Source organism: Ursus arctos, unplaced genomic scaffold (assembly GCF_023065955.2).
Source record: "Ursus arctos isolate Adak ecotype North America unplaced genomic scaffold, UrsArc2.0 scaffold_18, whole genome shotgun sequence".
NCBI lineage: Eukaryota > Metazoa > Chordata > Mammalia > Carnivora > Ursidae > Ursus > Ursus arctos.
The window spans coordinates 35,868,895-35,896,752 of record NW_026622852.1 but is presented as its reverse complement, the minus strand read 5'-3'; the positions used below and the strand labels follow the sequence as shown (position 1 = coordinate 35,896,752).

The following is a 27,858-nucleotide window of genomic DNA, read 5'->3' as shown; positions in this document are numbered from 1 at the left end:
ATCACTGCCATTACTTTCAAACCCAAGACAGCAGCAGTGACAGCAACAACCGGAGCTCGTTAACGATCACAACAGGGGAGCAAAGAGACAGGAAAGTTTTACAAGATAAATGGAGAGGCAGCAATTTCTGAGGCCTCTCTTTTAAAAGGGGTGGGGATGGAGGGTGTGTACACAGGGAGTGGAAGTAGGAACTTCCACCTAGGTGCCCCATTAGGCCAATATTTTGCAAAACCAGGTGTGTGCAATTTGCTTATTAAAGTTCTCACCCTGGGGCAACTGACAAGACTCATCAGTCCTGGAAGACATGTGCTATGACCCCAAGGCAAGTTAAAGCACATCCGGAATATTTTAAGCAAGAAAGAGAATCTTTTTGTTAAAGTGAAAGGGGATCGTTTTGCTAAAACAACTGACTGGGAGGAAAAGGAATTAAGAGTGGTTTGTTCCCGGGTTTGTGTAGAACTGATACCATTATCTTCCAAAACAAAAGGCTCAAGGTTTGATTGAGGCACCCGAAGGAGCAAAAAAGGTTTTTACTGATGATTCTGTGAGTGGTGGCACTTGAAAACGAAATGTTCCAGCAGAGGGCAACGGCTCCAAGGTGGGCCACCTCGCCTACTTGCCGGGAGGTCCATGGGTCGACACCCTTTGGAGCACCAACATCCCCTCGAAATCTAGATCGCTTTCCTTCCCCATGGGCTAATGTGGTCGGGATCGGGGTAGATAGAAGTGGCCAATGGGAACAGGTGGAGTTAGCATTGAGCATGCTCCAGAGGAGCCGTCCCCCACTGACAATGCAACAAGAATAGGAAGACCTTCAGTTCTGTTTTCCAGACCAGCCACGAGGGGCGAATGGCTGCACCTTCATGGGAAATTGCCAGGGTCTTCTCTCTATGTTACCAATGGCACTCATCTCACAGGAGACGTGAACAGATTGCTCTGCCTGTGAAACGCAGCTCCCGCCCCACCAAACACTGGTCCTGTAGGGCAAAGTATTATTAGTTCATACATGCGGTAAGCAGGACGCAGCTTTGGCAGGAGGTGCTCCAAATCGTGGAGATAAACAGAATCACAGCGACAGAACAACCCTCATGTGCCTAGTGCCGCGCCAGACAATCTCCAGTTCACAGCGCCCTTCAGATTGCTACCCACCCTCACAGCAGCCTATCTTTGGAAGCAGAAAGGTTTCCGAAATTATACTTAAAAGCTTGTGAGGGTCCTATAAGAAATTTATGACTAAAGTTTTTCTTTCTAAATTTACTACATACATCATATAAGGTTAATCCCAAAAGTCGTCTTCTAACCCGTTTCATCCTTGTAACCATATGAAATCTACAGATTCTAATATGTTGCAAGGCAATCATGCCCTCTGTGAACTTGGTGAAAAAAAGTTCATTTTTCTCATTAAAATAAAGAGGGAAAGTAAAGGGGGGAAAAATGTACACCATGGGTTTGGCTTTGTTCCTCAAGACCCAGAGGGGTTTTGTGCTCCTTGACAACTTAGTTACCTGGGTTGGGCAAGTCCCTTGAATGTTCTTGGATTCCACTTCTCTGGCTATAAAATCAGATTAAATAAATAACCTCCAAGGTTCCTTCTAGTTTCAAAATCACATGTGCTGTAGCAGGTAGGAAACCTCCAAGGAACTATCTTGGAGCAGTGACGGTCACGATCAGGGTTCTGGCTTGCTCCCTTCCACAACTTGACCGTGTGACCCTGCGCAAGTTAACAACCTCTTTGAACCATCCACAGAGGGAAAGGTCTAGCAGATGGTCTAGGAGGTCCCACAAAGCGTGTAGGCAATAAAAGGCAAACTGTGGACAGCATGCAGAACAGCCAAGAAGGTGGCAGTGGAACAGGGAGAGGAGTGACCCTTCACCAGTATCAAGGTGAGACCATACGAACAAGGCAGAAAGCGAACTCTCAGGCTAGTTGATAAAAACCACTGCAAACACCCGATCGTTGGTTCCAACTGCTCTCTAATAACTTAGTGACCTTGGATAAGTCACCTGGATAAGCTGTTCTGCCTGAGAGTCGCCTCCTGACTAAATATCCTCTTCTTGGGTTTAAAACATTTGGAAACAGGAAGACGTCATGAACACCAAGTGAGAAAGTGTTTTGGTGGAGAGTGAGTCTATGATTTCAAAACACATAATTGTAAGGGACAGCAAGTATGGGGAAGTGCCACCGCCTATCATTTACCCTCTCCCGCTTACTGCAGCCCTCTCTGCTTGATCTCCACGATCCTCTCCAACAAGCCTCGACAAGGCACAGGATCCTCAAAGCGGAGCTCCGGGCAGTCTCCACCAATCAATCAAAACGGGCACAAGAAATACAAGCTTCTTGCCAACACTGTTCTAGTGGAAGAAGCAGAGATGGCCGAGGCAGGACACTGAAATTGTATTTCAGGCTTCCCTAACCAACTTCTTAACATTGTGGACTCTGGACAAATCACTTTAGCCTTTCCAGAGATGCAAAATGAAGGGGTTGGGCAGGATGATTTCACAGATCCATTCCAGCTTGCGATTTCATTTCTTTGAATATAACTAGTAACCTTACGTTCAGGGCAGATGACAGTAACTCCTTCCCTTTTGGACCCTCTCTTCTGGGTGTGTGCGTATGTGTGTGTTGTTTTTTGGTGATTTTTTTTTTTTTTTTTGGAGTTGACACTGCTGTGTACCCATGGATCAAGATTTAGAATGTGCTCGCAGACTGTGTCTGGATCTTCAAGGCGGCACCCCGGCATTTTATTTATAAAACTGGGATTCAGTATCATTGCCAACATGCAGTGGCTTGAATCTTGAGAGCTGGATACCCTTGAGTCATTATCAACTTTTGAAATAGGCAGCACATTCACTCAGCGGAACAGAAAGACATTTTAAGCTTTAAAATAATTCTGGATTTACATAAACATACTGGAGTCATGAAAAGACAGAGAAAGTTTAAAGAGTGGTCTGGTGAGGTAACAAGCTCAACCACCTTCCTACCACCCCACCCCCATTTTTCTTTTGTAGTAAGTCAGTAATGTTCAGTGAGTCATTATGCAGCTACCTCCTCTCATAGAAGGCCAACAAACCAGCTTCTTGGGTCTGAGTTACCTCCTAATTATTATTTAGTAAAAATGCAATCTATTCATCTGTTACTTTATTCAAAATAGGCACCACGCATTTTCTAGGCTACGTTGGGCATACTTTACCTTTTCTTGGGGAAAACAAAAGCCTCTCGTCTATCTAGATGAGGAAACATCCAAAGAGCAAATCATTAGGAGAACTCATGACTCTCTCTGGCATCCTCTCCCCTTCTCTTCAAGTGGTTCATGAGAGGGCAGGGGTAGGGGTGGAGGGAGAAACTGGCAACACTTATGAATCAGACGGGTCCAAAACACCAAGCAACAGAAGTCCACCAACTCAACCCAAGTCCCATGTACGGGACAGCCAATTCAAGCTGTCCTTGCTCTAAAGTTTTCATATGAACCCTGTACTATCTGCCCACAGGGTGACCCTAACGCCGATTTCTGCTGGGGCGGCTGGAACAGGACAGGATCGTTTGCCACTGTGATCTGAGTCACTATTCAACATCTCAGGGTTAACAAGATCACATGTTCAGCTGCTACTTAAAGCCTTGGAGGCACTTCAACCTCTTAACTTGGGTAAGCATTAGAAGCCCAGTAGGTAGTGTCCAACTCCTCAAAATAACTTTGAAAAGATGATCTTCCATTCTTGGAGCTTCTAAGCATGCCAAGGACATGACTATGAGTTCCTAGGCCATGACCACTGTTTTCTGCTACCAACAGATTACCACCAAGAAGAGAAATTTCCTCAATTCTCTTCTTTCTACCCAACTGTTTCTTCTCTTCTACTCTTCCAAAACAACATTCTTCTCACTCCTTACGAGACCTTTCAAGCTCGAAGGAAGAATGGAGAAAGAACATCCCACAGCCTTAACGATATTTGTTCTGTGCCACTCTCCTGAATGTGGTACAGGGATTTTTTTGTGATAGTAGTGATGACAGTTGTTTTAGGGGATAGAGAACACATAAAGAAATAATTTCCCTGCATTTTCTCAGGAAGCCGAAGTATCTGGTCTCAAATTTTAAAGCAGGGTCATTTTCCTTTTTGTTGAGATGAATGCAGAAAACATCCTTAAAAAGGTTATGCTGACCACACACATTGCTTTGAAGCAGAATCTTCTTTCCAAGTTACTTCTTATCTCTTGGGGGCATTGTTTACTTAGCTGGTTCAGTCATTCATTGACCCACTAACTGTGCGTTCGAGATCAACTAATTATCAGGCACACTATTAGACCCCAAATCAGGGTGATCCTGACGTCAAAGCCATTCTGGTTCATAAATGGGTTCTTGAGCTGTGGCCCAGTGTCAGAGTCAATAGCTCCAAGCCAGGCCAGGTGGGCAGCTATATGGAGCAAGTCCACAATCAACATGTGCATCTCTTTATTGTTAATAAGAGGGGGAAAAAATAGCAGCAGCTATTTGGGTGGATCAGTAGCAATTTCTTTGTATACAGAAATCAACATAAGGTAACTTCCCTTTGTTCCAGCCAAAGTATTACTATGAAAAAACGCCATCCAATTTAATTGATGAATGACAGATACTCTGCTCACACTGTCTCCACGGTGGGAGGGAGATGACGGGGTAGTGGAGGATGGGGACGGCGGTGGAGCACACTGAGTGGCCTGCCACTAAGATGACATTTCCCAAACCCAAAACACTTAGTATACGGTACCCTTAAGGTGCCCTGGAGGTACTGACTTCCTGGGGAAGAAAAGACGAAAGCCTATTCTGTAGCTCAAATTATGAGCAGCCACAAATACCAAGTTCTGACAGCATCTCTTTTCCTTTTCCCACTTCCTGCATGTGAGACATGAAAGCACAGTGGCTGCTTCCTCCTCCCTTGCCCGCCTAAGGATACTGAATTCCCAAGACCAGTGGTTCCTAAATCAGGCTTCTAAGAATACACATTCTAGGGTCCCACCCTAGACCTACTGAATCCCTCTCCTGTGGTAGAACCTAAAAATCTATTTTTAATAACCTCCTTTTTGTTTCCAAGTTCTCAGAATGATTCTGAACATCAGCCTGGTTTAGGAATCATTGTCCCATTCTACAATGATGTGATTTTTTAAAAAACGAATTTAAAAGGAACTGTCCACCCCATCCCACCCCCATCCCACCCCCACCCCACACACTTGTGGTTCCTCAAATGTTTTCTTTATGTGCAATGAAGAGAACAGCTTCCTCTACCACCACCCAACTATCCAGCAATTAGCAGACTAGACCCACAGATTCTTCACATTCTGAAGCTGTTAAAACAAACACTGTGTGTCTGGTACAAAGTTTGCTCGGCAGCCCCTGTGATCGCGTGGACTCTCCTGTCCACCCAAATGAACAGCCAAGGCTGCTGATTCCAGGTAGAATGATAAATAAGTCAAAGAAGCCTCAGTCTTAGACTCTGGACGCCATCCAAACTTCAGACAAAAAGATTTACTAATCCCTTGTTGGCAATACAAAAATAATAAGACAAAAACAAAATCACCTGCCATTAGCCAAATCTAATCTAATCTTTCCTCGCAGTAATAATTCTACTCAGGGTACTTCAACATCTAACTGGGTCTGGCACGCTCGAGAAATGAACTAACAATGCAGGCTATATACGTCCGAGGTACGGTGCGAAAAGCCAACTCCTTGGAATGCCCTGGGATGAAGTGTGAGGACTCCAGTAAGAATTAGGAAACAGGATGGTGAAGAGAAAAGTCTATTCGTTTTCCACCCATACCCTATTCTGCCCTCACCGGGCCAGCATTAACATGGTCTCTGCTTCAGGAGGCTTTGACTTTCCTGCTATTATCCTAGTCTTGCTTTAACACATACTTTATATTAGAATGCGTTCCAGGAAGCATATGGCAATAGAACTAGGTCAACCATTAACCAAATAACAGGAAACTGCTCTGCAGCGCACACCCTTCAAAAGCTTGCTTAATGAGCTGGCTCTTCAGAATATGTCCTTCAGTGAGGTTGGAACTAACAGGATCCGTGGGTTTCTTTAATATTGCAAGGTCACCTCATACCTAGAAGGCTTCTGCACATGCTAGACTTTCAATGGTCTAAATCATTCCACTGAAATGTTCAAGAACTGAAGTCAAAGGTGGAGAAGCATGTTTTCTGAACCTGCTTGACCATGTTCAAAGAGCATGACTATTGTCCCATTTCCATTGCTTCATTCTTCCAATTATGTTAAATTGACAGGAAACGCTCCATACTCGTCTTTTCTTTCTCTAACATTTTTTTTCTATATTCCTTGAGGCTTCCATACCACCCATTTACCCCATGAAAAACATGCCATGATCCATATAGACTTAATAGGTCAAATAAAGTCTTGGGAAAAGACATGTCTTTCTTTTTCATATAAAACTACAAATGAGATTCCTCCAGAACCACTGACCTTGAGCCGCTGAATATTCCTGAGTTTGACTTTTTCCTCTCAATGTCTCACACTCAGTTCCACAAAATCTAACTTTACAATGCCCCAAGGGGTCATTCAGAATCATACCAGTAAACTGTCATCCTCAAATTAGTATCCTTCCCAAGCCACCAATACTCAAACTCTCCTTGGCTTCTTTACCCTAGATGGCAATCTAGTTGTTCTTACTTCCAGAATATATTTATTTAATACAGATTGTAGAGTTGGGACGTTCTCCTTGATTAAGAACTTACATTAACTCTCATTTTTAAATTAAAATGTCAGGGCCAAATCTCCACTTAACTCAAGTTGAATGCTTTACACTAGTGATATCTGGAGTAGCAATCACTGTTTAGAAGAAACTAAGAGATACGGTTCTGTCTTTAATAAATCTAGGTGTATTTAGGGAACAGATATTTAAAAGCAATATGACTTTTAAAAAAGTGTTGGATTTGGTTTACTGACTCAACACTTACTTCTTGACACCGTACATCTACCCCAGGCACTGTGCAAAGCACTGATGAGACCGATGACAAGACAGAGCCCAGGCCTGCCTTCCTGCAGCTTCTAGTCAAGTCCTCTTCAGTAATTGATCTTGAGAAACTACTGGTTGGCCTTCAAAGTTGATTTGGCTAAATTTTAACTTTTCCTCTGAAAACAGTCAACAAGGCTTCATGTAACACCAACATAAGGAATGCCACACTGGGTTAGACGTCAGAGCAAAGAGGCTCGGAGGATCATTAATTCAAGTCTACTGGGTTCTGGACACCCAACTCTATCTCCCACCTGTGCTATTTTTGGGAAATGTCAGATTTTTCTTTTAAAGGAGTTAGTTGTGCAACCATAGTCAAAACAACAAAAAATAAAAATAGAACCTCATCTGAGGAATTTAATAAATAATCTATTACAGAAAGTTCAAGATAGTGCAAAGAGAGGTTAAGGTACTTTTTCCCCCCTTTACCAGATTTCAGAGTCATGTTTCATAGAGGAGCACACTGGCTTTTAAAAGTCACCATACAGGGGCACCTTGGTAGTGCAGTCAGTTGGGTGTCTGACACTTGGTTTTGGCTCAGGTCATGATCTCAGGGTCATGGGATCGAGCCCCACATCAGGCTCTGCGCTCAGCACAGAGTCGGCTTGGAACTCTCTCTCCTTCTGGCCACCCCCCCCCCATGCAAGCATGATCTCTCTTTCTCTCCCTCTCCAAAATAAATCTTTTAAAAAATTAAATAAATAAAAGTCACCATATAATAAAACATATTGCTCCAGCCCCTAAAGCCAAGATGTTAAATGTTCATCAGTCCCACCAGTACAAGCCCCCTAATGGGGATTTCATGTGGACTCAAGTGTATTCTGACTCAGTCCCTGTTAGAAGTGCTCTGCCTATAATAAGTGTTTTATGGAAACTTAAGAATGGGAGAAAAAGGAATTAGTATTTTTTATGTGCTCACTATACGTCAGGCTCTACACCAGAGATTTACATTCACAATCTCATTTACTCCCCATGTGAAGCTTACAAAGTAGATTTTTTCCCCCAGATAAAAAAAAAATTGAAGATCAAAGATGAAATAATTCACTCAGGGTCACGCAGCTACTCACTGGCTCTGAGGTCTCCGTTCTTTCTACTATACACCACGGCCCTCACTGCCAAGGTCTTCACAGGCCTCCCAATGCTGATAGCCAAGGGTTTCCTTACATGTGGTCTCTGCACCTGAGTCAAGTGTCCCTTCCTAGTATGAGAGCACACTGATCCCAACACAATCTCCAGGACCCTTGCAAGATGGGCCAGTGTTTCTCAGAGTGCCCAAACACTGATGATGGAACAAGGTCAGGCCAGTTTCTAAGATACGAAGCAAGATGAACTCAGCGGGTCCTCCTGCCAATTGCCCTCACCCTTACTCATCTGCTGAAGCATGCCAAGGCCTGCCTGGAATGACGCAGGAAAGGGTCACCATGGGTGATCCTATACCCCCCTTCAGATTGCTACAAAATAAAAGTGCAGTGCTGAGGCAGCCTGGCTCCTTGAAAACCCACCAGCACTCTTTCATAGGAATCAAAATTCTAAAAGAAACTATTTGCATCCATCAACCTCAGCGTTAAACCCAGGAGGTGAAGAATAAAGCAGGTCTAAAGGTAAAAGGTCTGGGAGTCTGTGGACCCAATCCACCTTGGAGGTCCAACTCCTTACAGTGCCCGCTGGCCATTCCTTTTTTAACTCACAAAGGAGCCAAAATGTTGTATTTGCCTTCTGACTACAAACACATTTCAACTGAGAGATACAGATGAAGAGCATAGCGATCAAAGGCCCAACTGAAAGCCATCGATAAACCCACTCTCTACTCCAGCAGCCCCACAGAACGGACCCCAGAAAGGCAGGGCTGCTTCACATAAACAAACATCGCGCCCAAGCTTGGGTTAGGAGATGCAGCTAATTTTAGATGACTGTTTCGTATCTGAAGAAATGGAGCCTGGACTTCTCGCTGGTCGAGTGCAGCCCTCACGCCTACGTTTAACCAACTCCACCTCAAAATTTTCTCAACTATGGAAAACAAGCGGTCAGGTAGCTTTCTGAAAGAGGGAATTCATTCCTGCGCTGTGAGGTCTTCACAGACAAAGTGTCCAGTCTGCTCCAGCCCCCGGGCTGCCGAGGCACTACTATGGGTTGATGTGGCGAGGATTCCAGCATTTAGGAACATCGCATGACAGTCAGGCCCTGCAGTGCGGCCGCTGCTCAGCGTCTGAGGCAAGTGCTCCCTCAAGAGAGGCTGTGAAAATCCTCCAGAGCAGGTAGCAGAACTTGAGAGGGCTCTTGGTGATGAAGTGCAGCTCTGCTGGTCCCATTCCTAAGAAAGCTCTGGAAAACTCCATGCCTTGAATGCATACGGAATGTCGCCTCACAGATTAGAAACAAGTCAGATACCGTGTTCAACGGATACAAGAATCCACTTTTCTGAGACCTGGTGAGTTGCTCTCTCTCTCTCTCTCCCCGCCTTGAACGCAGCTGTGAAGTCCACTGAATGTCCAGCCAAGTGTACTTGTGAACATCCTCCTGTCTCATGCCAGGGAGAGGACCCGGTTCCAGCCTGGTGGCTTGATGTCCTTGCTCATCAGCTTTCAGGTTTAACAAGGGAAAACAATCTATCCCTTAAATTGTAGAAGCTTTCTTTCCAGGGGAACTAGACAGTCCTGATGGCTCTCTCCAGTTACACGGCAATTATGTAATTGCTAAGCTCCTGCAGAATCTCTGGGACCATTCTGCAGGCTTCCACGGACTACAGCTGCAGCCCAGTGTTCTGGGATGATTGCAGCCTTTGAACGGATGGCCGGTCTCAAATCTGAGCACAAAGGGCCGGACAATGGGATTCCATCTCCAGCACAAAGATGCCCCTGCCTAACGAAGCCCTTTCTCCTCCTCCCAGGCTGTGCCGCTAAGTCTTGCCTTCGCCCGCCCTCCATGTGTGTGGAATGTGGTTCACTCTGTTTATGCTGACAGGTTCCAAAAGAGGCAGAAAATCAGCTGAAGTTTTGCCATGGCCCATGCACAAGGTAATCATTGAACATATAATGTGAAAGCTGCAGAAGAGGACAAGACGCAAGGGGGTGGGAAGCATCTCTCTAGGCTTCCTGCACTGGCATGAAATGAGTGCTTCTCTTCCTTCTGCCAGCTCCAATCCTTCATGTTGACATTACACATCCTGTACTGGAGATCCACCCCCATGCTGCCGCTTGCCCAGCTGAATTATCTCCTGCGTCACAGCGGTGCTAACAGAACTGCTGGCTCGGCAGACCTGAAAGCACCATTTCAATGCTTCACGCGTTCGGCAACTGGACACGGCACCGGGGCGGCGGCGCGGCTCCGTGGCCCTCCCAGCGGCCGTGCACAACTCGACCTAACCTTCTGCTAACCAGATGGTCCGCTGGCCTCTTGGGACCAAACCATTAAACTTTACTTTATTAAATTCTACCAAAATGGGGGGACAGTTTACAGCAGCGTGTCTGGTTCATCTCCAACAGGGTTGCTAAGATGAAAATGACCTAAAAATATCTGGAAACTCTACTTCACACCAACAGAGAACAAGATATTTTGGAGTAAATATTTAAATGATCTGCCAGATTACGTACCCCAGCAGCACTGACTACACGGTTAGCAAATGATATTGTAAACATATACACACAAAGACTCAGCAATGCAGGCATCTAAACAGGAATCCATTTCCCCCTGGCTAAAGCCACAGTTCACCAGCCCCTGGCTCCAACCTATTTAAATGGGGCTAAGGACACCATCTCCATCATAATCACTTCAATTACCAAAACAAAGAACCCAACGTGACTAGGAGAGAGAGATCCAACACCCCCCTGGGTTCGACCACCCAGGCATGCTGCAGGCGTGCCAAAGGTACTCAAAAGGTGCTCAATAAATGTTTGATGAATGGAGAGATGGATGGGCACGCATTTCTGAACCACAAGAGCATCCATAAAACACGCTGTAGGATAGTGAAGACACTACATTCTTTCCAACTCGACGTCATCCCACAACTGCTAACTGGGCGTGCAAAGCCAGGCGAGATGGCAAGAAGCAAGCCCCCGTGCCCGAGAGGCACTGGATGGCTACTAATTGATCATTGCAAATGAACTGCAGAGGCGGCCATGTATTGGGTACCTGGCAGGGTGCTGGGTGCTCTACATACATTATGCCTCTTAGACAGAATTCCATTTTAAAGATAAACTGGAGGCTGGGAGCGAATTAGGAGCTTGACCCAAGTTAAACCAATCACCATTCTACCACTTTGCAGCCATCCGGTTAAGTAAGGATCTTACAACTTGCAAAGAACCAAACACGTGTGAACAGGGCATTCCCAAATACACCCCTGAGCAAAATCTCAAGGAAACTGGAGAAACCTTTCCACTCCCAGCTTTTCAGGCATCCTAAGAGGTCTCACTTTCAACTCCTACTGTTTCTCCTAGTATGTCTTAGTTTATTGAGGGCATTTCATATGATTACAACCAGCTACACCACCACCCCTTTATTTTAGTCTTGGGGTCTACCCTTGGAGACCCAAAATCTCTCACTCAAGATCATTCAAGAGATCTGAACACCAGGAAATAAATGCATAGTCTCTTCTTCTCTCCTCAAATATCTCTGGACACAATTTTCAAGCGGCAACTATAAATTTTTTATAATAAAAAAAAAAATTAGTCCATTGAGACCCTTGTCTCTGGAAGTTCTTGAAATGTAAAAATTTTAACAGAAGATAAATAAATAAATCATCATGGGTAATTTGCTTTTGAAGGGGAAAAGTCCCTACACTGTTTTACCAAAGAACCACTCAAACGTTCTTCATTTCTGCTCCAGCCACCACCAACCACCACGCGCTCACCATGGAGGCCACCAACATATGTTCTTCTGACTTGGAGCAAACAAGTTTAGGTAAGTCTTGTTAGGTCCTACCATTCTACACTTTGAAATACCATCTACCCTTACAGCACTCTAAAATTAGCCTCCTTACCCCTGAGATCTCAAAGCATCTGATATTACAGTACATTAGTAAGACCAAGCAGACACGGACTATCAAAATAAACATTTGCACAGAGAAGACCCAAGCAATTCTAGGCAAGGCCACTGGCCAGTCCTCGAACTGGCTCGGAGCTGGCCATATGAGTGAAGCTATGGAGGGGCATCCAAAGCACGATTTTCATTGCAATAAACTCCGCATTTTCGAAAAGACAAAATCATTGTTGCCAGAATGATGCCAAACGATAGGAACAGTAGTAACATCTTGCTTCCAAAATGCTCAAGGAAGTTCACATTGATTAAAAATTGTTCCCCCACAACATTCCAGGAAATAGATCTCTGCAAGGTTGGGATAGGCTTTGTCACCAGGAAAATACAGTATCCCAAGAGGCCATGGGATCATCCTCAGGTCGCTTATGAATCCCGACTGAACACCCACACATGGATGCGGAGTACCGCAGGGTCCACAGGCAGGCCGAGCAGAGGTGCACGATCCGGGAAATCTCCCCGTGACTGCACAACAGCAGTGAGGACCATCCATCAGTTAAGGCAGACATGGCACAAGGTTAATCAGGCGGGACTCAAAAAAACGGAGTTTCAGACCAAGGACAAAACAATTCACATCTGGCAAAGCCCTGGGAGATCTCTGTCCCAGTTTCTCTATCAGTGAGGAAGGAAGGAACTATCATTTTTCAAGTGCCCATTATGAACCAGGACCCTTAAACCACACAATATTTTGTAGTCCTTTGTCAGTTCTACAGATTCATATTAGTATCTCCCTTTCATTGGGTAGGAAACATGGGAACAGAGAGGTTAAGTGACTTACTCAAGGTCACACAGCTAGGAAGGGACAGAGCAATTTCATCCTGTGCTCATGCAGTCCCAGAGAGTCTGCTCTACACACTACAGACCACTTCCTTAATGAAGACCCCCACACAAAGAACTGCATGTTCACCCAGAAATTCTGCGAAATTTGCACTCCTGATGTTTCAGCAAAAAATAAGCACCTTCTCCCAGACAGAATACACACATACATGTTTACATATATATATATACACGCACAACACACACATATATAACACACAGACACACACACACACACACACACCATATATAGTAACCAAGTTCCTAGTTGTTCAGACAGTTCTACTGCATTGAAGTTTAGCCATGGTGTGCAAATTTTAAGTCCATTATTTTTTCATATAACTGAATGTCAGAAAGGGAAAGCCACCAAGGGACAATCTGGCCCCAATGATTCATGGTATCACACTGACATACCCACTTCTGATACAGGTTGTTGCTTGCATTTCCTAGAAATCATTGCCTTCACTGGGGAGAAAAACAGTAAACAACGTCCCCAGCAATGACATTTTCCTTTCTACTAGAATACTCTAGCGGCAAATGTCATGAATTTGGGGGATAGGAGGGTGTGGTTAATACAAAGTTAAAAGTTCTCCGCCTGTTCCTCAGACCTTAATGATCATGTTAAGACAGTATCTCAAACACAGGGGACTCTTCTTCACCTAAAGTAAAGGCTCAATTCAAATGAATCACATTAAATCTACTGAACAGGTTTCACGTGCTGGAAAAAAAATCTAGCCCATTTCGGATCTTTATGCTTCAAGATTCCTATTTGCTGGTTTATTTATGTTTTACTCTTTTTCTTCTTTTACTCATATTTGACTCTTCAGTATTTTTCTGTAGACACCAACACGAGCTACACGATACGTGCACAGTCACAGACAAACTAATGTTACCAGCGATCTTTCTGCTACGAATGCTAAAAGATGGGAAGGTGGCAAGCAGGGGGAAAAGGAACAGAGAGGGACACCCGGGAACATTGGAAATTCACCGTTCAGTAGCTGCTTCAAATAAGATCGCTAACACTTACCTGTGCTGGGGTCAATTTTGATAATTGTAGTTGACGTCTAGAAACGGGGTTATGAATATAATTATCATGAAGCAGCAATTGGGCAATCACAACCTAATTAAGCCCACTGACTAGATTATCTTGTTTTTCCCCTAATAATCACATAACATTTAACACTTGCTAATTTCAGGACTTATGGGTGATGTTCCTTCATTATTAACAAGCTACAGCCACTGGTCAGAAAAAGAATGGGTGAGGTACTCAAAACACTTGAGGCGACCAAGGAGTCAGGAGGAATGTCAGGGACAGCTGACATCTGTTCTTCAAAGCCACGTCACTTCCCAGCCCCCCCAAAATTACTAATCAGAGGCAAAACCACAGGAGAAGATGGAATGCATGATGGGAACTTCCACCCAAGTGGAAGGAAGGATACAATTCTGCTTTCCTGAATGCGTGCCATTTTATGTGATCTCTGCAATGTGCTTTTTTCACATCACAGTGGAACCTGCCTTTGAAGAGGCTCTTTTCTTTTGTTTTCAGTATAATGGGAGATTCCCCCACCAGGCCTAAATACATAAGACTTTCTACAGTTACCTCCTTGGACATGCTCCAAGGGTCCCTCGGCCACCCTGCCTCTCACGTGGAGTATATTCTCAAATTCAAAGTCCTAGTCCCAACTGAATGTCACTGCACCCGCAAACGTGTGTTGGCTCAATTCACCTGCACCTTCTGCAAAGCTCCTGAGGGTAACCCGGGTAGATTTCTCCTAGTGGAATTAAGAGGAAAACTGGGGAACCACGTTAAGAACTGGTCTTGGAGACAAGCTGGTTGGAGGGAGTATCTTAGAAGGCTGGGTGCTGCTGCTAAGGGTCCCAACAGATGCTCCCTAAGCCTCTTAACTCAGAAATTCCACTTGGAGACCCACATGCTTTGCTATAGCTCAGCGTTATTCTCTCCCACTATGTAGCTATCTTTTTTCTGAGATTGTTTCCCCCATGAAGGGCCTTATCTAAGACAACAATGGTTTGGTAAGTTTGGCAGAAGATACGCATGGTAGGTTTAAAAAAAAAAAAAGTGGCTGTGTGGCCTCCTCGGTACACTTTATAAACAGGACACATGCTTATCCACCTACAAAGTCTTCGGGTACAAGTCTGTCTGGGAACAGGAGATCACCTGAACAGATCCATAGCAGTTAAGATTTTATAAAACCACGACTAGTTGTCTCGAGGTTAAAAAGCCTACTCAGCAATGAATGCCCCAACTGCCTGTCTTACAGTAAAGCTACTGTCCTGGGTATCTTCAGGATAGCTGGACCTGCTCCATCTCCCTGAGTACAACTTGTTACTCTATTAAGGGCATTTGTGGTCATCCATGAACAGCAGCTTCCTTACTGTACTGTGATGTTTCAGGGAGAGGCAAATAAAAACCCAAACATTCATCATGTCTCCAGGATCTAAATAGAGCACGTGGTGATCACTAAAAGGCGTGGGGGATACTAGCACACGCTTTGAAGACTATCTGTGCTATTTTCCAGAAGTGACCATTAGACAGTGGAACTACTTTTCAAATACGTCCGTGTGGCTTTTGGAAACATGTCTCGTGCTAACAGTAAACCAGAGCCAATACGGGACACTGAGACTTTCAACGGGAGCCCTAAGAAGGAAAAAAGTAAGACACCTTCTTTACTTAAAAAAAAAAAAAGAAAGAAAAGAAAAAGAAAAAAGTCACACAGTGTATCTTTCTGCTGTAACAGGTAGGTGTTCCTTTTTTAAATAGCCACATGTGTAACTACAATTCTGAGCTTCACACAGTACAACTTAAAAATATTTATTCTCTAAATTTCCTTGTACAGGGTCTCTTGCTGTTTTTCACCATCCCCTCTATAACTCAGAAGAACAAAAACAGGGTACTCTTTAGTTAAACACACTTTGTCAAGCTATTACAATAAGTTATATCTCTCATATCAACCAATATATTACAATTAATTTTCCATTATGCTCAAATTTCCCTTCTAGAACACCAGGATCTACTAGTGGCGCAAGCAACTGGAAGAGATAAACCATCAGGACTACTAAGTAATAACCGAGGCCAATTCCCACCTGCTGAGGGCCAGAAGGTAGTACCAGAAGGTAGTACCCCTGTGTGTGAACCCCAGCTCCCCATTTTCCAGCTCCACGACCTTGGGTAAATGACTTTACTTCCCCGAACCTCAGTTTTCTCTACCATATGAACAGTCCCTGGTTCAGATTCAATGTTAAACCAATGCAACCTAGTATTAATAATAACTGTGAGTCTCCCCAGGGGGAGAAAGAGCATTTTGTGGAAGGTCTGTGTTATCTTCCTACTCTAGAGCAGTTGGCAGCATTTTTTGATGAAGCCATCATAATTATTCACCTTACAGATGGTATTCTTACCCAGTATCCGAAGGAATAATATTCAGTTGACAGCAGAAGGGGGAGAAGTTCCAGCAGCTGAACTCTGACATTCAGATCAAAATGGCCTCTTCCAACACAGCATCCCTCCCCAGCTATTAATACTCAGGACCAATTACCAGGCTTCAGAGAAGACCGTACAAAACAGAAACCACTGAAGAGAAAAAGTTTCTGGGTGATAAGTACTTGTTATTGAAATCCTTACGTAATCTCTAGCTGGCATCTATTTCTGGCCATCTTCGGGCTATGGCCCAGTGTTCAAATTTTACCCCACAGGAAGGACCCCTAGACCAGACCCCATCCGGGTTGAGTGACTGATACTCAATTGCTGACTAACTGGTTACAACACAGAGGAATGATGTAATTAGGGATTAGAATGGCTAACCATTCTGGGCCACAAAGGCCTTATTTTGGATTTTTATGTGCCAGGATGGGATTGACCGGCCTGCAACTCCTGGCTCTAGCAAATGGCTTAATCCCAAACTGGACTCCAGGTGCTGTCACAGTCCACTCCTTTCCCCTTGGAAAGAAGCGCGTCTTTGTTCCTCCTTCATTCCTTCTAACACCCACAGCGAGGGTAGAGCACCTCAGTAGGTAAGCGTGGAGAGGACTATCATACTGCCTGCCCACTAATAATGCAGCGATTTTCTGCTGAGCTCTATTCTCTACTTTGTTCATTTTCCAGGAAAAGCTGCACCTGGGCCTACTTAACCAGTTCCTTCAAGTGTCCATCTGTCCTCTATCACAAAGGCCGATCTGTAGCCCTGAAGTCACATAAATGGGTCTTCCAAGTTCAAGTCTTTTCCCTTTTTTCTTACAGTAAGAACTGACCAAAGACTGTGGGTCTGAGCGCTCGTCTTCATTTCTCACGTGCAATAGGTTCCAAATTACCAGGGCTTTTCCCACTTCCTTTATTGCTAACGCCTTTCTTCTTCCTGTAGGCTCTTCCAGTGGATAGCCCTCCTCTACTTGGGACTCGCCAATCACTCCCCTGCCTCTCTCCTCCTGCTTTTCCTTCTCCTCCTGTCTCTCCTTCCCAGCAAATTTCCACCACGTAATTATGGCAATGCTTTAGCCTACTTTTCTGTTAGCTTAACAACCCTATTTCCTACTTGTGCTGATGCTACTGTTTGCTTTTCTGACGGGCTAATCCGTGTATCCTTTCAAGGCCTAACTTCCCCTACCATGATAGCAGCTGGAGCTCTAATTCACAGGTGCCTTCCAAAGCTTTTCATTAGCAATAGAAATGAGATGGTTTAGAAACCCATTTCTTAATCTGCAGGTGAGTATTGGAACCTTTGTGCAGCAAACATCTTTCAAGTATCCCACATTGTGCCACTGCACAATTATTTTCTGAGTAATAAGTACAATGTTATAGGCACATTTGTAGTGTCAAAAGGGAGAATGTTCCCTCAGAGGAAATCAGCCCCCCACCCCCACCCCGTGGCATTTCCCAGCTCAAGAGAGAAGCAAGTACTCAGCTGACATGAGCATAACTGAATAATGACAACTTTACCTTCTTAAATCTGAACAGGGAAGAGAGAAACTCCAAAATTTGAAGGCCTTAGCTCCTGTTCTGGTTCAACTGGCCAGATGAGGGCTTAGGGAGGGAGGCTGGCCTTCCCCAGCTGGGCTCTGTGGCAGATAAGCCTCTCCACAAATCCCAGGCTTAATTACTTCTGACACAGTTGTCTCGCCTGGGTCTCCAGCGTCTTTTGTGCTCCAGCCCATCTGAATCCAAAGGTAAGTCTTTGCTTACTCATCTTGGACAAATGCTTAATTTCCTACGAAGTGATCCTAAAACATTTTAATCAGGAGCTACTGGTCCCCGGTAGAATTTTCCCCATCTTCCCCTGCGTGGTCTTTGTTAAAAGTCTACTCGAAAGCCTGGCAAATCCTTCTCTGAATGAAGCCGTCTTCACCTTCAAGGATTTATTTTTTGAACAAATAAGTACCTACCAACCTTCCCTTCACCCCCAAGTGCAGGCTGTGTTCTCTGAATGAAGTTGGGGCTAAGATGTGGACAGGCACAGCAGAAGTATTTTATTAATATCCAGAAGCAACATGCAGGCAACGGAACAAGCCAACACATGAAAGCAAGGAAATCAATATCAAAATACCCATGACCTGGCACAAAAAGAAACCTTCCCTCCAAGAATAACTCATGAAAAAACGTCTCCAGCTAGGAATTAGGCAAGAACGCTTTGAAGACACCACGTAATCTGCTCAACCAGGATTAAAAGACAATGCATTTGCAGGTGACCATACTCCTACCCTCTCCTACCCCACTCACTCTCCCAACCTCTCATCTTTCCAAGACCTGAAAAAACCAACTTGGAGTTGAAGCCACACATCCAAAGGCTAAAAAGCTTCAACCAATAAGGACAGGAGCCCTGAGAAAGTAGACAAATTTGATGATAGTATTTCTAAGCAGAAACTGTAAATCCAAAGCACTTCCAACTGACTTTCTATTTATCAGTGTGTACAGTTCTCCATAGACAAAGTTCAAGGGGACAAAAGATTCAAAAGAGCTTCCTAGTAAACTGCAAATACGATCTAAATTCATAAAAATCCATTTTCCCTCACTTGGAAACTCCTCTTTCCAGCTCTTCTAAATCCAGGAGACAGTTCAATTTGGGATTATCTTCTCTCCAATGCCCCCACCCCCCCAAGCCCAACTTTTTTTTTTTCTTCCTTCAGTACTGGCATGCAAACCATGCTGTTTTAACTTCTTTCCTGTTCTCCCAGTTCTTCTGGAACATTTTATTTTCGACAGTCAACTCATTTGGAGGAGTGCCACACTGAGGTTCAACTGTTTATAGCGTTAACTGTGTTTCTGCCAGAAGTCCACATCCAGCAATACCTTCTCCAGACTGCCTCCTGGATTAAGAATTTATGCTTTAGTTTGGAAGAAGCTTAGAAAATGTGGAAACTTCCAAACATCACTCTTCTTTTTACACAAAATGACTTTCACTTGTCCAAGAGGGGTCAGAAATGGAACCCACTGCACCCTTCCCAAAGTACTGTCCTATCTCTCTAGCTCTCTCTGGTTAAATGTCCCCAGTGTTGTTAAAAACTCAATTTATGGATGACTTCATGACTTCATTGGGGAATGGCAAATAGCTAGCCATTGGTCTGCAAGAGAGAACTGGGCTCCAAGAAGATATATGGAGGGCACATTTTTGGAGGAGTCTGGAATACTGGAAAATCACCAGTAATTGTTTTAGACTGGATTTCACTCGCTTGGCCATTCATCAGGATTACAAAATGGCATCTCCGAGAGAAGCCAATTTAAATCTGTACCATGTTGCAAAATAGATCCTCTGAGTCCAATTGTGGGCACTTTGGGAAGTTGCAATAGACCCAAACAAACCCAAACCTCCAAAGAAGGGCATCTGAAAAGGACTCCCAAGCCCTGAATGACAGAACTATATAAGAGAGTAGGCCAACTGAAAGAAGAGCATAGCTTCAAACCCACTAGCTACAACTTGACTGAAAGTCCCATGAACAAAATTGGCCTCTGGAACATATCACTTCTATGAATGAAACCATGCTCAGCCCCAACATGGTAAATTCGACTAACAAAAACCAATACTCCCGCCCCACTAGTGTTTGATTACAGCGTTTCTCAGAGAGGCCTGGACTCTGGAGAGGAGAGCTGGTGTTTCACAAACCGCTACAATCAGAGGCAGTGGGGTGGTGGAAAGGGCACTGGGTTGGGAGTCAGCCGACCTGTGAGTGCTAGGCCTGGCTTTGTTACAACTGAACCTTCTGACCTTGGGCAAGTCACTGCCTGTCTCCTTGCCAGTTTCCTCTTCAATAAAATGCCGGGGGAAGGGAAGATCTGAGGTAGATGATCTCTCTAAGGCACAAAACAACTAGCTTCTCAATTAGAAGTTCTTCATAGTCACCATTTATGGGGTACCTATTAGTCAACTTTTAAGTGATTTTTATATTCATTTCTACTTAGGAAGTAAGATTTTTATCCCTCACCCCAAAACTTCAGCTTAATCTTGGTGCTCCCTGGAGTTTTTCAATATTACAATAAATGCCTCTTTTCTTTTCCTTTCTTATTTTTTTAAGCAACCTTCCCCAAACTAAGGCTTGTGCTATTAAAAGAGCTCAGAACTTCCCATTTCCTTGCTAGGGCTAAAATTAAACTGTCCATTCCTTAGGGCCCAACATAACATCTGCCAGATGTCTTGGCATATCACACAAGAGGAATTTTCTTCTAGCATTATCTACTCTCCTCTCTATTTTCTCATAATCAATTAATAGGTCACCAACACCCAGCCAACGTTTCTCTCAAAGCCACCAATTTCATTAACTATGTGAACCTCAAAAGATACCTGCCCCCCCCCACACACACACATACAGGCTAACTTTTTTTTTTTTTTTTGGATTTGCTGGATTGTAATGGTAGACCCTGGAAATATTTTCCTCCACTTCTTTTGATTTTCCTTCATTTCCACATGCCAATCATCCAATCAAACACTCATGTCAGATCCCTTTGCAATCTGAGTTCATTATTTATATATTTCCTAATTTATGAGTGTGGCATTGTGTAATAGCACCTCTGTTCTCCAGTTTTCAACTTGAAACATTCAATACAGCTTCGTCAATGCTCTGTCCCATGAGGCGGAGAGTGCTAAGTCTGATAAAGGCATATAGCACAAAGAAGATGAGTAAGGTTACCTTAACCAAGAACTTGCAACACCAGGAAAGAATTCAAGACAGACTAGACCCTATTAAACTCCACCATACAGAAAGCAGAGCTCTTGCCGAGGCAATTTTACCATTCTTTTCTTTCAGGAAAACTGACCACAAATACTCTCAAGTCCATTAGTAGGGTTGGATTTCTTTTCTCCTACTATCTTCCAGAAGACTCATTAGAAAGAAAGAACAACACACACACATACATACACACACACATATGTATGTGTGTGTCCATATATATTTTTTCATATATATTTTTTCATATATATTTTTTCTACCTAAAAGTTGTTTCCAACTCCAAGGAGTATGGAAAAAAGTCCTCAGGGAATGTGGTCAATAAATTAGATAGACATAAATCTAATATGAGAAATATTATGGAATACAAAGATCCAACAAGAATTTTTTCTACTGCAATGTGCCTCATAGCTCACATATATTTCTCCAGAATGATTTCTCTTTGTGATATATTAGAGCTAAGGAAAAAATTTGCATAACGAGCCTCATCAACTTGATGTCTCAAAAACAACAACAAAAAAATCTCTGAGCCTTGACATCAAATGAAAATGTTCAATTTGACACTCGCTGTATTTCTCTCATAGCACTTTATCCAAAACACGTGTCCCATTTCTAATGTGTACAATTGGAAAAATGCAAGAAACCACATCTTTAATATTAGGTGCGTCCCATGTTAATGGAGGGCATCAGAGATGAACATGTCTCTTAGGTAACCAGTTAGAACATATTCTCAAACTCCAAAATGCCTCTTAGATACCTAATTTTTTCCCTCCAGAAAAGCTCAACTCTAAGACTGTCTATAAAGACACCAAAACATTTGGTCACAAAGTAAAAAATGTGGTGAGTCAAACTGCTGGACCAGCAACCAGTTTGTCAGATTTTTTTTTTCCCCACTAAAATAAGTAATTAACCGGTTGTCCTGGTATCAACAACAACAACAAAGATATAATGGAAGTTTGCTTCAAGATCAACCTATAACGTATTTATGTTTACATACACGAATATGGTTAATTAAGATGCAAAATTATCTGGTAATTACTTTCCCAAATAACTCTTTTTATTCCATTGCATTTGAACTTCCGAGTTTGAACAAGTAGGATCCATACATGCATTAGCAAATTTTATAAGTATTAACACTGACAACATTCCACTTAAGAGCAAAAGTAATGGTATCAAAAGATAACATTCAAAACTGAATAATAAAAGGTATGATTCCAAGAAGTAAGATTTTTCAAATGCTCTGGGAGAAGCCCAGGTTTTTAATAAAGAAGCAGAGATGTGAAGAGAAGTATTTTTAAATGAGCACACACATCAACTGAAAATCTTGAAAACCATACATCTTCGTCTGCAAAAACAGGGTTTTACTTCATTGACCATGGACAATTATCAGCTAAAGAACCATGTATTTCTCCTTTCCTTTCACACTCCTCAGAAGAACAATAACCCTCAATTAATGACACAACAGTTTGGTTTTGAAAAATGTGATGTTGTCATATACAGCATTGTGCATTTACTGAATGACACTGCTACCAGCTACTCAACAGAATATAATTACATCTGGAATCTAAAACCACTTCAATATGCACAATAATACTGTAGACAGAGGAACTTTACACACACACACAAATCTGACACATAACGAGAAAGCAGAGCAAGAAAAAAGCTGGTGTAAGTCGCTCACCAATGTGTCCCTTATTTCTGTTGAAGCTGGTATCTTTCTAAGTCTCTCCTTAGTTGAAAACAAGGTCCAATCAGCCTCCTTACAATATATTAATTGGTTCTGAATCGCCTCCAAGTTTTCATTCCACCGTGGAGGCTTCCTCGCCTATCCTATCAATAGTCCACCTAAAATTCTTCCAACATCTTCCCTCATCCTCAAGATGGCTACCTTACCTAATGGTAAAGCAACATCTTCATGGTTGGCTTTTATTAATTCCTCAAGCATTTCAGGATTTTGTTCTTTACTTGGATCAATCACATACATTCTCTAGAACTAATCTGTGAAGAACTCCAATCAATGTGTGTGGACTGGGGTAGTACTGGGTCCTTCCTTCAAATCATCCTCACAAAATGTCTTCCTATAGGACTACTAAATTCTTCCCAATTAAAAAGGTGAAGGAAGATACCTGGACATAAGGTTTTCTCCACAGACATAATCTTTGAAAAATTTGTTTCCATAGTGACATTGTTAAGAAGACATCTGATATTTCTGAAGACTTACAGTATTTGAGAACACAGAGAAAAAGAGCAGAATGAAAGGGAAGGGGGAAAACAAAGGAACTAAAAGAAGGCCTTAAACACAAATGGAACAACCTGAAGAGAAATGTGGACTCTGGAGTAACTGGGGTCAGTCGGTCTTAGAGTTCCTCTGAGATCTTGCAGGATTTGTTGTTGTTGTTTTCCCTTTTTGCAGAAATCAGCCCAAACCAGACAATAAAGTCTTGCCATGCATCAAATCATGATGATAACCAAGCCCCAGCACTCCAAAATCTCAGCTTTAGGGCCACCACCATCTTCACAATGAGGAAATAACAATTCCTGGTGACTTTCAGGAGACCTGGAGCAGCTTAAAAGTTGGGTGAAGACCTCAGTGGAAAACGTTTAAGCTTTTGCCTTGCCTTTCCTGAAGGAGGTCAAAACCCTTCAGGTCCACTCAAAAGAAGAAAAAAAATTTCCAAAGTTTACTTTAAAATGGCAACAAACACCTCAATAACTTGTGAAAGCACTCCTTTGGTGGGAGAAAAATCTGAGCAGCCCTTACAAGTCCCTCATTTCCTTGCATAATGAATAGATGGTGAGGAACCACCACAAGATTTCACCCTGGAAAAGAAGAAGGAGTAGGCAGGCAAGCCTCCTCCTCCAGCCATCACCAACAGAGCTTCAAAATGGAGACATCCATAATTTTATAAACACTTCTCATCTCAGCTTTGTCTCCTGGAAACCCGCTCTCCTCCATTTTCTGGTGGAGTTACAACATGACACGGCTTACCTGACTCAGTTCCCAGCTCTCAACCAAACTAGTCACTTCCTCCAAAAACCTGCAAGCCACCTCCAGAAACAAAACCAAAGCAAACCAACAACCAACACAGACACTCAGACACAACCCCCGGGAGCCCTGGGAGAAAGCCCCAACTGGTTGGTCTTTTCCCATCCCAGACGCGTGCTGAAAAATAAAACTTTTTTTTTTCCCCTTTGGGTAGAGGAGGAATATAAAAGGAACTCCAGGCAGCCTCCCTCCCTCTCTGTAGGTTAGAAGCTACAATGAAAAGAAAATGAGGGTTCCTTCAGGAACGGTGAAAAGCCTGGAGAATGAACGTGAGAAGGAGCTTTGTGTTTTGGAGTCTGGACTGGAACCAAAGCAGACAGCTTGCAAATGGAGGACAGGGAGATAAAGAAAGGGAAAGAGAGGGGCTGCTCCAATGGGGGGCGGCTGCGGCTTCCCCTCGTGCCTGGAAGGAGGGCAGACCCCTGGGAACTGCACCAGGAGTGAGGCGACCCCCAGGCCCCTGCCTTCTTTTCTCCCTTCCTCAGAGAGCCAAGCGTGTGTAATGGCTTCTCCTCTCCAGAAACCGTTGTCCTCCTCCACCAGACGCTTCTGAACCCCCAGCCTGGAGACAGCTCCTCAGCTGCTCCTGAACCTGCGCCCCCCCCCCCCACCCGGTCCGTGCCCCCCGCTCCTCGCCTCTCTCCTCACCAGCAGCACCAGCAGCACCAGCAGCGGCAGCAGCCACCCCCCCGACACATCCCGACCCCGCATCCCAACTTCGGGGAGAGAGAGAGAGAGCCAAATACCTGAGGAAGAGGGGGGTGCCAATCCGCACGGCTTTGCCATCGGGCTGGGGACAGGCAGACAGAGAGGGGGAAAGGAAGGAGAGGGACAGAGAAAGAAAGAGGTCAACCCGCTCAGGTCGGGGCGGCTCGGAGCGCTCCCTCCTCTGCCCCTCGCTCGCTCCCTCTGGCTCTCGGCTCAGGTCCCCTCGCCTCCCGCCCTCCGCCCCCTTCTCTGTCCCTACTCCTGTCCCCACACTCGGAGCATCCGTCCTAAGCCTCCAGCTCTCTTCTCACTCATCTTTCATTTTCTCTTCTCTCCATAGAACTACACGAAATTAATTAAGCCACAGCGCTCCGCTCCCCCCAGCAGAAGGAGCAGCCAGCAGGAAAAGCACAGCCACCTCCACTGCCACCACCACCACCTTCTCCTCCTCCTCTTCCTCCCTCTCTTCTCCTCCTCCTCCTCTTCCTCCTCCCCCTCCTGCTCTCCCTCCTCCCCCTCCTCCTCCTCCTCCTCCTCCTCCTCTCTTTCGCTTCTTCTCCTCTTCCAACAGCCAGTCCATGCAGGGGACTTCCTCTCCTCCCCGCTCCACCAACCCTCCTTGGCCGAATGAATGAGCGCGTTTGTGCCTCCACCGCCCCGCGCTCTCCTCCCCGGAGCACTCGGACCACCCCGAGGTGGTTGTTAATTGCAGTAACTTACAGAAGAAGCGTCCCGGCGCCGGGAGGTGTTTCGGGTTCTCCAGCCCCACCGCCTCCTTATCCTCTTTCTCTTTCTCCTCTTCCTGCTCGGGTTATTGTTGTGGAAGTTGTTTGGGAGTCTCATGTGCTTCTGCCGGGTCTCAGCAATGGAGGATCGCCATCTTCCCTGCCTTCCTCGGCTCCTCAGACTCGCTGCAGCTGCAGATGACCTGAGATATCCGTCTCTCTCTCCCTCTCCCTCTCTCTCCCTCCCTCCCTCTCCCTCTCACTCTCTCTCTCCCCTCTCTCTCCTCTTCTCTCTCCTCTCCTCCCTCTCCCTCGCGCGCTCTCTCTCTCCCTCCCTCTGTGTCTCTCTCTGAATAATGAGCAACCAGAGGGAGAGAGAAAGCAAGACAGAAAGAGAGAAGGAAGACAATCTTCTCCTGCCACACAAAACGCCGGAGCACCAGGGGGTGCGCGAAGCCTTTCTAATAACAACAACAACGTGCAGGAGACAGGAAGAAAAAAGAAAGAAAGAAAGAAACGAGAAAAGGGCTGGGGGGGGGGGTAGAGAATTATCCAAGAGCTGGAGAAGAGCAGAAGGAGAAGCTGGAGGAGATGCTGAGGCTGAGGCTGCGGCTGCTGTCCCCCCTCCCCCCCGCTGAACCCCAGAAGGAGGCAAGGTGGTTGCAAAGTTAAGGCTGGGACATTGTCTTTGTCACTCAGAGCAACACAGAGCCAGGCCAGTGAGATGCAAGAGGAGGAGGTGGCAGCGGCGTAGGAGGAGGTGGTGGTGGAGGAGGAGGAGGAGGAGGAAGAGGAGGAGAAGGAGGCAAAGGAGGAGGAGAAGGGGAAGAGGGAGATGAGATGAATAAAGACCTGCGGAGAAGGCGGTGCGAGGAGCGCGGCGGCCGGGCTGAGGCGTGCGCGCTCGCGTCCCGGAGGCGCCCGGCCGCCCTGGCCGGCGGAGGAAGCCCCCAGTGAGGACCCTGCCCGGCCGCTCATAGCTCTCCCACCATCAGCCCAGCCCGAGGCGCCGAGCCCCGGCCCCAGAGAGTCCCTCACACGCATCCATCTAGAGGCCAATCTTTGCAAAGAACATACATGGGGAACTAGAGGTTGCAAGTCTAAACCCAGATCAACCACGTGGGGCTTTTTAATCCCTTTCCAGCTTGCGGTGTGAGTATCTCCAGTGAAAAGCTCAAATTGTCCATTACTGGCACGTATTTTGAAGTCTTCTCCCCCGAAATAAAGGCTCATTGTGCATTTATTTCTTTTCTGATATGGAAAGGGGGGATGGGGGAGGGAAAGAACCCATCATTCCGAGCTTCGGAACCACCACTTTATTTTCCTAACTTGTGAAATGTTTTGACGGCGCACCAAAAGGGAAAAAAAAAAAAAAAAGCCTACTTAAATAACTTTACACCCTCCAGCCCCGCGTTGTTTGCACTTTTCTGGCTGATCATCTAAAGGCTCGGAAAGTAACAATCAGCGCTTCTAATGATAAGGTGTCATGGTGTTGAAGACAAGAGAACCAAGATGAGGCTTTCACACCTTGAATTTTTATTTAGTGTAATTTTCCCCAAATCGTTCTGAACTATCTCTTTTGCAAAGGAATGGGTTCCCCCTCACCAGGTCGAATGTCTCCTAAGGCTTTAATTTGATGGGGGGGGGGGGTGCCTACACTATAAAAAAAGAATCAATACAGCAAGTCAGGAGCAATTGAAGTTCAAGGGCACGAGCTGGTTGTACCATTTCTATTTCTCGCATCCTCGAGTTGGACATCACCAGCATCGGGAGAAAGAAACACACAGCGCGCGGGGCAGAGACCTTAATTAAAGTTTCTTTTGTCCGCGTCTGAATTGGGGGATGTTGCTGGATTCCTTTGCATTGGGGAGCGCGCATCCGGTGGAGAAGGCGCGGTGTAGAAGATCCAGGGCTAGATTGTCCTCTTTAATACTCACCCCCCCCCCGCTCCCGGCCCTCCAAACAACAGTCCGGGAAGACAGACCCATAAACCCATACAATAAAGGGGAGGAGGAGACGCGCGCGGAGTTGGTTCCCATCGGATAGCGGGCTTTCATAAACAGATCCGAATCCTCATTTTCCAAGATTTTTCCCAATCGTTTATTCCGGGGCAGAATCTCTCACCCAGAGGCACGATTTCACCCCCTCGCAGTCAACACTTCCTGCCCTTTTCTCCTCCCACTCACATTGAAAAGCTCGGGAGCCCTAAAAGGGTGTTGATGGCGGGGGTGATAAATAAATAAATAAATGACACTCTACGCGTGCGGTGGAGAAGAAAGGAGGCGGAGGGCAAGGAGAGGGAAGAGAAAAAGTAGGGAGAGGAGAACAAGGAGGAGAAAGCACGGAGGCGAAAGGGAGACGGGAGT

General features: G+C 44.9%; 1 protein-coding gene across 1 annotated transcript in view; it reads right to left on the bottom strand.

The window, feature by feature from the left end:
• The window catches only part of ZNF462 (zinc finger protein 462), a 133,329-nt gene extending 106,497 nt beyond the window's left edge, over positions 1-26,832 (bottom strand). Inside the window, 2 exon segments of the mRNA XM_057313646.1 lie at positions 24,806-24,849; positions 25,488-26,832. The gene's annotated coding sequence lies outside the window, so the exon portion shown is untranslated.
• Between the last annotated feature and the right edge of the window lie 1,026 nt (positions 26,833-27,858).